Genomic DNA, 12,405 nt, shown 5'->3' on the forward strand with positions numbered 1-12,405 from the left:
ATCCAGCGAATACCAAAAGTACCAACCCAGGTCTCAAATGATGCCTGCAGAGCAGCACAGCTAGAGAGTGAGTGATTTCTAAGACCATTTTATCCCATTATATCCACTCAGCATGAATTTGTTGATAGAAACATTCCAGTTTCAAGCTTTTCAATATTCCTGATATTTACTTAGACTGGAGGAACAAAGAGGAAAGTTCACCGCCGTCTGTAAGAGCAAACATGTCATTGGACCATCTCCACTGCAGAGTTTCAAAACAGCAAGCACCACTCCTCTTCGAAAATCGAGGATGATTCTGGAGCTTCCAGAGCCTGGAACAGAAACCAGAATGCAAAGAGAGCCTGAATTGTTTTATCTTGCTCACTCAGGTGTTGCAGGTGCCTGGAAGGGTGCCCAACAGAGAGTAGTAGGCACTGAATACACTGAATGAAAACTGGTGAATGAATGAGTTGGGACAACAGAGTTCTCTACCAGTCTGCTTCCATTCCTGCTCCGAGGGAACCAGGTAAGGCCCTTATTCAAATGTATTCTACAATTTCTTCTGCAAAATGTGCAACCTGAGCAAACCTACACCTCCCATAAGATTATTTTAGTAGCCCGAGGGTGTGTTGATTATAACACCAGCATTTAACCACTGGTTTAAAATAAAGGCCTTCACACACCTGAAGTATGAACGTCAAACTCACAAAGTAATCTAGTGTAATGGCTAAGGATTTGGTCTTTGGGGTAAGACCTAAATTCAAATCTGAAGTCCACTATTCATAAGCCACATTTTGAAGCTTTCTTAACCTCTGTTTCCTCATCTTTAAAATCAAGGTAATAATGCATACCAGAAAGGTTGTAAGAACTGCATTAGATAATACATCAAAAAGGCTAGCAGAGTACCTGGGGTACAGGAAATGCCTAACAAATGGTTGGAAAGAGTGAAGTGGGAACATGCTGAATATTTACTCTTTCATTCTGAGGCTCATTCTCTATGTAATTTTTTCAAATCTTCACTCTGATCACTAAGTGTACATGAGGTATACAATTACTAATTTTTCTTTCAGTCTGTTTGTGTCCCTCCCCCTCACCCCGCTACCACTACCAAGGTCACTGAACCTCTCAGAGAAGAATTCTGATATCTTCTGGCAATGTGCTCAGGGAACTTCCAAAAGAGCGCGGCTCATCACTGTGGCATTGCTGGTAGTGATATGCTATTAATGAGAATACATTCCACTAAATGAAAGAATTGATGTGGTTTCCAGAGATACTTAGCTTGCTTCTAGGCCAGTAGCCTCATCTATGTTACTCTCAGGCTGCCTTTCCCAATAACTTTCATGCAAAAAGCCCTTGCCTATCCCAAACCCCGATGATTCCAACCTAACGTGTTATTTTAATATTGACACATGGAGAAGCCTCTTAAAACTCTCCTGGTTCCAATGACAAATTTTGTTTCCTGTACTGAATTTGACCTAGTCCCAGAAAATATTTACGCTTATTTGGTGACACGAGCTATAAAATATAATATACATGTATTGCCTATCATAACATTTAATTAGCTTTAAATTACTATTGCTATAGCAAGCAAGGCGATCTTAAGAGAAGGAGACTGTTAGATTCAAGGTGGAAAGGAAGGGAAATGAAGTTAACATTTTTAAATTCATATAATGTACCAGCAGCTTGGATGTCTAACTACCCAGAAGTTACTGAGCGCATGTATCATGGGTCAAGCCCTGGGCTAAGCACTTTTAAGCCCGTGCTCTCGCACTGAATCATCACACGTGCTGCTGACATTGGCAAGACAGAGCCCTGCTCTCCAACCAGGCAAACTGCAGCACAAAAGGGTAACTTGCTCAAGGTCTCTTATTTCAGAAGTGATGAGTTCAGAATTTAAACTCTACAGTCTGTCTTCAAAGTCTAATATTCCTCACATTACCGTTGGGTGTTCCCTACAGCTGACAGGCAGGTGGTAAAATCTTGCCCTTTACCACTGGAGCAAGTAGAGGTGTAGGATCTAATTTTCTGACTCATATACAACAACGGATTCTATCACACAGAAGGATGACTTCATGGCCTCTCTATACCGAGGTGAGGATGCGTCCCAAATTCTCTGTTAAATGAAGAATGAGCTAGATCATGATCTCCTTAGAGAGCAACTGCTTCTAACCCAATTCTGAAATCCTGACATCTCCACTTAACAGTTGTGTATCATGATGCAAAGTCACACCAACTGCTTACATGGAGTAAGTTTTCCTCCTTCACTCACCAACTTCTCCTAGCTCGTGGCTTTCCTCCCAAAACCTTTCCTGGGTATTTTCATAAATGGATTTCATAATCCTGAATATAAAGAGAATCATAGCAATGCCAACTCCACCCCCGAGACTGGCTCCTGAAGGCATGCTTCAGACCCTTCACTTGCTTTTCAGACAAGAGTGGAAATAATTGGGCTGCACTAGTTCTATTTTTATGAAATTATTCTGAAGAACAGTCATTATGTTGGGAAAATTCTACCTGATCCATCTCCATGGGTCTGCTAAATGAGGACAGTGGTTTGGGAGAAAGCAGTTGTAACCTTTTAAAACCACCACACTTTACAGTACTTGGTGCCTTACATATTTCAACAGGCATTGCCTCGAAGGCCAAACTTGACAAAGTATATATCCATCAGTAGCTCTAATTTAATAACAATTTTTCTCTATCATGTCCAGACTTATATGACATGTTCAAAAAACCTATAAACATAAATTCACACCATAAAAGCAATCATGATCGTCAGTCACTCCACTGGATAGATACATCAGTTGGTGGGATATTTGTTTTATGATGCTCAGAGTGGGAGGTGCACTGGTGCAGCCTACGGTTTCCCAACAGAGCTCTTGGGTATCCTGAGATTTGCCGTGGTTGAGTGTAAGAGTTTCCAGGCTCTAATCTTGGTCCTGCTAGTGAAATTCACATCGTTTAAATAAATTTCCTCATCTCCCAGTGGTATGGATTAGACTAAAGGTTTCTAAGGTCCTCCAGAAGCTTCAAGCTCTATGGGCTCCTTCTTCTACTCCCTCCACCCCATGCACACATGGGCGTCTTCATTCTTCCCCTTGCAAACACCACTGAAACCAGGGGTGACTATTCATACTGGTCAGATTGCAAGACTCTAGGGCATTGATGGGGCCACTTTCACTAGGAGATGGGGTTGCCATGTGGTAGACGGCACACCTGAGAATGGAATGCATGTGGAAGTGGCTCTGTTTCCCTGCGCTCATCCGTACAGCTGAAGTGGGAAGTGGGCCCCAGGCTTGTTTTCTGCACTGTTCTGCCCTCTCTTCTCTGTCCATAGCCAAGCCTGAGCCCATGGCTCACGGTGCAAACCCAGCCATCTTGGGCACTGGATTGGGAACAATTGCATTCTTTCTTACAGTTTCTCTGTCCTTCTCTCTCTCTCTCTGTAGTTCCATTCCTCTGTGCTGGCAGAAGTGAAGGATTGGGTATAACTAGCTAGAGGAAGAAAAATTATGCTCATATAGTCCAGTCGGCTTTACCAGAGTTCCATAGATTAAAAACAAACCCAAATGTCAAACATAGCTCTGCCAATTTACTTTCTGTGTATTCCACATGGGTGCACCTTCCCAAATAATTGTTCTAGGGGGGATACGGGAGGGGCCTAGGTGGGAGGCAGAGGTTCTGAAGTCCTTGGCTCTAACACTCTATTGTTACCAATGATACCATAACCAATGAGATGGTTTGGAGACTATTTGATTTCAAAAACAAATATAAACAACAATTTGATCAGAAGTTAGCTTATATCCTTACTGGCAAAAATTCATTTGTTTGAATGAGTTCACATGAAGCCCAAATCTCCCTCTTTCCCAGAGTATCTTTTGTTCTCTGTCTCTGTCTCTCTCTCTGCCTGTCTCTCCCTCTCTCTCTGTCTGTCTCTCTCTCTCTCATACACACACACATACACACACCAGTGATGGTGCAGGCACATCGCTGCATCACACTGAGAAAGACTGAGTCTACTCCTTTCAAGACAGGCCATCTGAACTAGGGAGCCTCCTGCAAATCCCAAAGAAGTATTATAACTGGTCCCAGTTTTTCCTGTCCACTGGCCACATACACACTCTCCCCACAAACCCCCAACACAGAGCATCTGATTTACACACTCTAGAATTTTCCCACCCACTGAGAGCAGTGTATCTCCAACAAGTTACCGCAATGACAGAGAGTGAATTCTCAAGGACAGAAGGACACATCCCCAGACTCGTGCAGGCAAGAGGCTGCTGCTGCCCTCCCTGCCCCACCGAGTGCAGAGTGCCCTCTTCACCAACAAAGTTGAACCAAACTCCTTTCCGGGTTTTCCTTGAGGCTAGCGACTTATCAAAGCTGAAACTTCGCAGGTCCTTAGCCTCCAATCCTTTCATGAGAATCCTATCATTTCCACACCATTGACTGGGGCCGACATGCTGCTTTGGATATAGAAGAGAAAAATAAAGCTGACAGAATATTTAGCAGCCACCTCCTCAGGCAGTTATGGAAACTCAGCTGAAAGGATTATGTCTGGCTTCTCAGAAAAGAAAGAAGAGAGAGGAAAGACAAAAATATTCAAGAATTGTTCACTTCTAGAGTCCCTTCAGTAAGTTCCACCTTTCCACAGAGACAACAAATGTAGGCCCTGTCAAAGAGTTCCCGTTTTTCTTAACACTCCCTGAGCAATTCTCAATCTCTTGCTATTAAACGAACTCTGTTCTCTAATGCAAAAGCACCTTTGTAGAAATTAGACATGAGATGCTTCTAACCATTCCAGAACCTTCATATTGGAGCCTCATAGAAGAAGCTTTAGTGGAGTCTCTCAGGTACAACGGCTGCTCTCTTGTTCTATCTTTTCTTCTACAGGGAAGGTGAGACCAGGAGGACAGTGTCAGGCTAGTAAACAAACCCAGGGCAGCACCGGCTCCTGAAAGAACCTGGGAGCTGTGCCTGGGGCCACCCTCCACACTGCACCCCAGCAGCTGAGAGAATAGGCAAGAAGGGATTTGTGACTTTCCTGGTTTATCTCCCAGCTGACCAAAGGTACTTGGTGGCACCACATTCCCTAGAGTGCCATGAGGTCCGAAGTCCTTCTGGAATGATTGCACGTACTCCTCACCACATCTGGCTTCCCCAACCTCCAGGCTAACACAAGTACCTGGGCCTCCTCCATAGAATTTGCTGCCCTAGTCAAGACTAGTCCCAAAGGTTAATTTGTTACACATTGTGAAAATATTACGTATTCAGAGTAAAGTTTTTAATTATGCAGAATGGTATATAATAAAAGACAAAATTCCTCTCCCTGTCACCTGACACCCCATGTACCCTCACTACATTGCATAGTTTGCACCTCACAGTTTATTTTATATCCTTAAAGAAATGATTTATGCATATGCAACTGAATCTATACACACTTTTTTAAATAGTCAACTGGGAATCACACAAAAAGCATACGATTGCATCCACTTGTTTTTTTTAACTTAATGTATTTAGACATTTTTTCTATATTAGTATACTCAGATCGAATTTGTTCTTTTTCTTTTTAAGAACTGAATATAGTTTGAGCAGACCATAATTTGTAAGTTCCCTTGTGAGGGACCATTAGGTGCCTCCCAGCTGTTTACTCCAAGCCAGGCCGCAGTTAAATTATTTGTACACATATCTGGGTGATTCTGGGCAAGCGTCTCTCAGAAGGAGAATCCTTGGCATGGAAAGTGGGCACACTGTAACTGTGGACAGATGACCCCAGACTGGTCTCAAGAATAGCTATTGATAGTAAAGTGTCTGCTCTTCCACATCCTTGCCAACACTCGGTGTTCAACAACAGGTAAAAATGGCATTTTATTGTTTTAGTTTCCATGTTTAAATTATGAATAAAACTGGGAATATACCCACTCATAAATCCTAAGTGTGCATCTATAGTGCCCTGCTTAAACACATGCAGGTACACACACAGAAACATGTTTTTTTTTTTTCTGTGAACTACTTATTCATATGCTTTACTCATGTTCTCTTGGATTATTTGTGTACTCTTCTTGATTTGTAAGAATATACACATACAGGACTTTCAGCCAAGATGGAGGCATAGGTGGACGCACCATACCTCCATGCACAACCAAGATTGGAACAACAATTTAGAGGCAGAATTACACCCAGAACTGATAGAGAATTTATCTGAATGGAAGTCGGACAGCCAAGAAGTTGAAGTAGACCCATTTATCCAGACTGGTAGGAGGGGCGGAGAGGAGCAGCCGGGTGCGGGGCACAGGGCGCAGCTCGGGTCGTGGCAAGGAGAACAGAGAGAGTTGGGTGCATAAGGCAACCAGGAGCGGGTAAGGCATCTGGGGCACACAAGATCTCAGCGGGTGGACCCTGAGTACACAAGTGGCAGCTGGCAGACCCAAGTGAGGCGGCGACTGTGGAGCAGGGCAGAGTGCGCAACCCAGGATCCGTCCCACGGAGAATGGAGCTACCGCTATTGTTCCCTCCCGCCCCGCCCCCGCCCCCACATACAACGTCACAATCTAGTGACTGGGGTGCCCAGCTCTGGTGAACACCTAAGGCTCCACCCTCACCATAACAGGCGAGACCAAACCAAAAAAAAAAAAAGAGAGAGAGAGTCATGTCTCAAACAGAAGAACAGATCAACATCCCAGGACTCATCATTTTAAGTGACCGAGAGATAGCCAATCTATCAGATGCACAGTTCAAAACACTGGTAATCAAGAAGCTCACAGAATTGGTTGATTTTGGGCACAAATTAGATGAAAAAATGCAGGTTACCATAAAAGGAATGAAGGAAAATGCATAGAGAACCAATAGTGATGGGAAGGAAACTGGGACTCAAAACAATAGAGTGGGCCAGAAGGAAGAAAAAAACAACCAAACAGGAAAGAATGGAGAAATAAGAATTCAAAAAAAACAAGGAGAAGGTTAGGAACCTCCAGGACATCTTTAAATGTTCCAACATCCGAATTATAGGGGTACCAGAAGGGGAAGAGGAAAAGCAACAGATTGAAAACGTATCTGAACAAATAATAAAGGAGAATTTCCCCATTCTGGCAAAAAAATAGACTTCCAGGAAATCCAGGAAGCTCAGAGAGTCCCAAAGAAGTTGGGTCCAAGAAGGAACACACCAAGGCACATCATAATTACATTAGCCAAGGTAAAAATGAAGGAGAGAATCCTAGAAGCAGTAAGAGATAAGGGGACAGTCACCTACAAAGGAGTTCCCATCGGACTGTCAGCTGATTTCTCAAAAGAGACCTTACAGGCAAGAAGGGGCTGGAAAGAAGTATTCCAAGTTATGAAAAATAAGGACCTATATCCCAGATTACTCTATCCAGCAAAGCTTTCATTTAGAATGGAAGGACAGATAAAGTGCTTCTCAGATAAGGTCAAGTTAAAGGAGCTCATCATCACCAAGCCCTTATTTTATGAAATGTTAAAGGGACTTATCTAAGAAAAGAAGATTAAAAAAAAACATGTATAGTATAAGAACAGCAAGCTCACAATTATTAACAACCACACCTAAAACAAAACCAAAAGAAACTAAGCAAACAACTAGAACAGGAACAGAACCACAGAAATGGAGATCACATGGAGGGTTAGCAACAGGGAAGAGGGAGGAGGAGTGAGAGGGAAAAGGTACAGAGAATAAGTAGCATAGATTGTAGTTTGAAAATAGATAGGGGGAGGGCAAGAATAGTATGGGAAATGTAGAAGCTAAAGAACTTATAAGTATGACACATGGACATGACTAAAGGCGGGGATGTGGGTGGGAGAGGGTGTACAGGGTGGAGGGGAGTGAAGGGGGAAATGGGACAACTGTAATAGCATAATCAATAAAATATATTTTAAAAACTTAAAAAAGAATATACACATATATATGAAATTACTATATATTTACCATAAACATTCACATTTTTCCCACTTTGTTCTTTGAATTTCTTTAGTTTATTTACAGTATTATTATAATACAGAGAATTTCACATTTAAAAAAATAATTTATCAGCGTTGGGCTTTGAATCTTCTCGGTTTTATGTCAGGCCCTAAGAGCTTCCTTACTACAAAACTACTTTTTAAATTATTAGTATTTCCTTCTAGCATTTTTATTGCTTAATGCTTTACATATAAATGTTTTAATCTTTTGGTTTAGTGTAAGACATGAGGTAAGAGTCTATTTATACATTGTTGCCAAATTTCCATTTGTCCAAACATAACTTAATACCTAATCTAATTTTGCCTTACTGATTTCAAATACTACCCTACATGTCAAATTCCCAAAAATGGGCAGGTCTATTTCTAGACTTTGTAAATTGCTCATTGATTTTTTCTATTTCTACCTTGATTATAAACTGATTTAATTACCATCATTACACATTTTAATAACTGATAAGGCTAGTCCTTCCTCATAACTCTTTTTTAGTATGTTTTATTTTTATGCTGGAAAAGTTACAAGCAGACTCTCCCTTCAAGGGTGATGGCTTGGGTTTGCTTTGAAGGATGACTCTTCAGTTCTGTAAAAAACCACTTGAGTAGGTCCTGTGGTTATGCAATCCCCACCCACACGCTGGGGAAGACCTAAATGTGAACCCAGATGCAATCTGTTCCATCGAAGTCAAGAGCTCTGTTTAGAAATGCAAATTGGGCAGATCTTTGAACAGATCTGTTTCTATAGTTTACACAGCCAATAAAGAAATGTTTCTTCCCCAAGTGTGAATTCATAATGTCCTACTCATATATGTGAGTACATGTGACAGAGTGATGTGTGTGTCTGCCAGCATTTGTCTCCAGGAGAGGCAGAGAGGGGATGGGACAGCCAGAACCACCCTACAGAGCAAGGGAGAGTGTGAGAAGGAACAGGCTGGACGGTGAAGCCCATCCTGGCCAGGACTCTAGTCCACATTGGTGTCAGGAACAACTGAACACCCTGAATCAGGAAAACGGATATTGTTAAACTTTTTTCTGATTTATCCTAGAGTCTTCAGAGAAAACCTTATTCCTATGGCCCTTTTCCTTCAGGGAATAAATATTCCCAGTCGTCCTAGAAGGGAAGTGGGGAAACAGAGATGCTTGGAGTCATCTAGGGCTTGGGAACCTTGACTCCAGGTGAGAAGATGAGCTCAGGACGCTGCATTGTGAGTGGTTAAGCAGCAGGCTGGGGGCCACCCTGAAAGGGAAGCTTATGAAGAGGCTGTGCACCTTGTAGATGACCTCAGTGGGGGCCTTTGAATGCTGCCATGCTTGGAATCCCTTTTGCATTCTCTTCACTGTTCTTGCCTTCTGAAACCTCCAAATCTTCACAAAGCCTGGGACCACTTCACAGGAAATTAAGGGGGTGTGAAGGGAAATGACTGTGCCCAACTGGGGAAAACAGTCAGGAGACATCCAGCTGCAGGATGAAGAGAGCTGAGAAAGCAGCAGGCTGGGCGTGAATTAGCAGGAAATGAACCGACAGAAGACAGAGGTGGCAGCAACCACCACGGCCGATTTCTGTAACATGGGCAGTTCCCAGGGAGTTCCAGAAGAAAATACTTAGGTGGGGAAACTGGAATACACAGGAATTTCTACAGTCACTCTAATTCGGTTACTAAGGGGAAATGTGGAGGAAACACCTGTGGAAGAAAGGGTCATCTCTGTAATGAATGTTAAACTTTTGTAAATTCTAGTTTTATTGTTTACGGTGAGATGTTACTCATTACATTAAGTTTTCCAAATAGGGCAGCTTCATTCAAGGTCTCACCAAACTCACACAGTTTTCAAATAGTCCAGTAAATTCTATCAAGGCAAGTCTTTATCCTAAACCAACCAACCAACCAACCAACCAACCAACCAACCTACCAACCAACAAAAATGTAAATCCAGCTCATCCAGGTAGTTACCTCAGCTCTCCTCTCATCAGACTGAGGACTCCAAGATAAACCTTGGTTGCCACCTCGGCTGGTGAGCAGGGAGAGGCCTCCCAGGATGGACAGCTCTGCCATTCCTCCTGGATGTGGTCTGTGGAGAAGGACTTCACTCCTCCAGCTGTTGCTAAATAAAAATAATTAAAAATTGAAGTTTCCACACTCTCCTTCTTTCCTCTCACCCCTCCTCACCCAGGCTTCCATGCTGCCCTTGGACTACTTACTAAGCCCTTGTTTCAATACAAACTTCTCTGATATTCCTCTGAACTCAATGAAGACAGACATATTTGGATCTGGGGAGATTCTCCTATCCCCCACAGAACATTCTGCAATGTGATTCTCACTCAAAGTTGCCCAATGCTTATGCAGTCATGGAAAACCATGTTTTGACTCAGGTGCCACTAGTCCCCATGAGTTTCCTCCTCCATGTAATAAGCACTTACTGAACATGTGTGTATTGTATTCACAGCTTGATACCATGGAAGATAGAGATATTGATGGTCATACTAGCTTTTAGTTTTATGTTTTTATTTTTATAACAATTTCCAAATGTAATGCCTGATCTAAAGCTGAGTAGAAGAAATGTCTGTGCCTTAAAAGTTATTTAGATTTCTTGGAAAACAATAGGTACCATGCTGATATGAAAATGTAATAAACTTTATACTTTCTATTTTACAAAATGAGAAAATTAACATGAGGTCAGCTTAACCTTAGAAGGGTTCTTAGAGGGTGCTGACTCAGAGTACTTTTTTTAAATTTAGAGATAAATATGAGTGAATTCTTAAAGATATTTTTATATAACCACAGCATAGAAATTTGGAAAAAAGAATAAAACTCCACTATCCTCATTGATATTATTAGCATGCATAATAAAAAAAAATGGAATGAAGTATATACTGTATTATTTGCTTCCATGAATATAGATATAGATATATAGATACAGATATATAGATATAGATATTCTGATTTTTAACATTAGGCAATAAATAATTATATGCTACTACATAGTGTTTATAGCCATCATTTTAATATTTATATCATGTTACAATGCGGGTATGAAAACACATTACATAACCGTTGACCCATTACTAGACATACTGAGTTTTCTAACATTTCATCTATTTTGAGCAAAATAGTCTTTCCATGTTGTTGTTCCCTCTAGGTAATTACCTAAAGGAAATCTTATTTAAAATAAATAAAACTTATTCTTCTTTTGCATTTGGGCTTTCTTGCTGAAACTATGGTAAATCTCAATTGCAAAATTGAGGTGATTAAAATCTTAATGAAGATTTTTGCTGCAATTTTCAGTTATTTAAAAATCTACATCCATCCTTGAGTGACTAGTTCTTCTCCACAAATGATTTTTTCTGTCTACTTGGCTCATCTGCAAGGTAAGCAACATATTTTTCTGTCAACTTTTTGTTATATATCCATGGAACCATACTATTAATAAGATAAACTAATTAAAACAAAAGTTGTGGTGTCTTTAAGATCTAAACATAAAAAATGAATCAGTAGAATACCAAGTGTTTTCTCTGGGTTAAAGTAAATAAGGAAATATTTTGGTCCTATGGAATCATTTCTATGTGTTGAGACAGATGTAGGAACACATTTTCCTGGCTAATACAGTGGATTTGCTTCTGCTTCTATTTATTTTCTCTTTTTTCCCCCTTAAGCCTGGAAACAAGATGCTCCTGATTTCCCACCTGCATAACACCATTCTACTGCTCCTGTAATTAATCGATCCTCTTGAAATCACCTTTTATATTCCTTCCGCAATGTTCTAATTCTATCCACAGATCCCATTGGTGAGCTGTGCAGTGCTTGCTAGCATCCCCAGATTTTATAAGAGAAAGCAACTCAACGCTTCTGTTATCTTCGAAGTTTTACACCCAGAGATGTTCCCTGTGGGCTCCCTGCAGTGGCTCCTAGACACTCTTTTCTTGCAAGGACTTGTAGTGCAGGTGAAAGTGGAGAAACTTGCAAGGATTGCAGAAACACAAGCTACAGGACCAAATTCTTTCAGCCAGAAAATAAGAGGTCCACAGACACATGCATTTGAAAACTGCTTCTGTGTCCACCTCGGGATGTCGAATATAAGAACCCTGAACATTTCATAAGGTTACTTAGCTATTTAAGCTCTATAAGCAAAGAGGGTTGGAGAAATTACAAACAAAATATGTTAAAAGTCTTTTTATGTTTAATGTTGTTACGTCATAACACTTGTTCACTGTAAAAATTCAAAATTCACAGAAAAGTACAATGAAGGAAATAAAGGATGAATGTATTCCTGGTGAGTTTTATGTCCAAAGAACCACATTGTTAATGTGACAGTTTTTTTAATAAAATGGAATATTGTTCTATATCATAATCTACAACGATGCTTTGTTCAATCCATAGTACACTATAATTTTCTGTGTTATTTGTGTCCTAAAACATGATTTTTGTCATATCATATATGAATGAACCACAGATTTTTTAATTCCTGGTT

General features: G+C 40.9%; 1 long non-coding RNA gene across 1 annotated transcript; it reads left to right on the forward strand.

Moving 5' to 3' along the window:
* Positions 1–303: 303 nt before the first annotated feature.
* Positions 304–11,839, forward strand: LOC123829151. Its single transcript, XR_006787547.1, has 3 exons — positions 304–505; positions 11,223–11,305; positions 11,714–11,839. It is a non-coding gene; the product is annotated as an uncharacterized LOC123829151 (long non-coding RNA).
* Positions 11,840–12,405: the final 566 nt, after the last annotated feature.

Source organism: Phyllostomus hastatus, unplaced genomic scaffold (genome assembly GCF_019186645.2).
Source record: "Phyllostomus hastatus isolate PE091 unplaced genomic scaffold, TTU_PhHast_1.1 phas_scaffold_1066, whole genome shotgun sequence".
In the NCBI taxonomy this organism is placed as follows: Eukaryota; Metazoa; Chordata; class Mammalia; order Chiroptera; family Phyllostomidae; genus Phyllostomus; species Phyllostomus hastatus.